General features: G+C 26.3%; 1 non-coding gene across 1 annotated transcript; it reads right to left on the bottom strand.

Annotated features, from left to right (window-relative positions):
• Window positions 1–282: 282 nt before the first annotated feature.
• Window positions 283–414, bottom strand: LOC125999696 (small nucleolar RNA SNORA9). The gene has a single exon (XR_007492176.1). It is a non-coding gene; the product is annotated as a small nucleolar RNA SNORA9 (small nucleolar RNA).
• Between the last annotated feature and the right edge of the window lie 274 nt (window positions 415–688).

Genomic DNA, 688 nt, shown 5'->3' on the forward strand with positions numbered 1-688 from the left:
CTAGGTAGTAGAATAATTTTTATTTATTTTTTTTTACTTATTTAACTTTTTTAGTTATCTATTTTTTTTATTTTTATTTTGACCATATTGGCTTACATATCTTTCATGGTAGAATAGTTTTTAAACCTAAGTCTTTTATGCTAAAGTATGTACTTTATTTCATATAAAATAAGTAAAATATATGTAATTAATGTGTATATTGACACTTTCAGTAAGCAAGAAAGTATAGTTCTATGTCTTTTAAGATCAGAATCTACTTTTATATCTTGGTTCATTTAAAAAATTTATCTAAAATTTCTATAATCTTGCTCTGAATGGAATAGGAAAAGGCTGCAAACTGTTTCATAATGTTCTTGCAAGCACTGAAGAAATGCACAGTGTCATCTTAGACTCAAGCATGCAGGAAGCTTGTAGATAGGTAATTTATTTTTAACCACTTACGTCATCGATAAATAAGTTCTCTATGTTAAATAAAAATCACTTAACCACTTTTATATTGAATTCCTTCAACATTCCTCATCAGGCAACATTGTATAAATATGAATTTGAAGTTGTGAAAGTATAATATATATAGCAGTATAATCATAAATATAATAGCATTATGTCTTAATTTATTTAGATAGGATCACTTTATGTGTCTAGCTTATTTGTTTGTTTGGGGGATACTTCTAATGGAACTTGGGGGCTA

This window comes from Suncus etruscus, chromosome X, assembly GCF_024139225.1.
Source record: "Suncus etruscus isolate mSunEtr1 chromosome X, mSunEtr1.pri.cur, whole genome shotgun sequence".
NCBI classification, from domain to species: Eukaryota; Metazoa; Chordata; class Mammalia; order Eulipotyphla; family Soricidae; genus Suncus; species Suncus etruscus.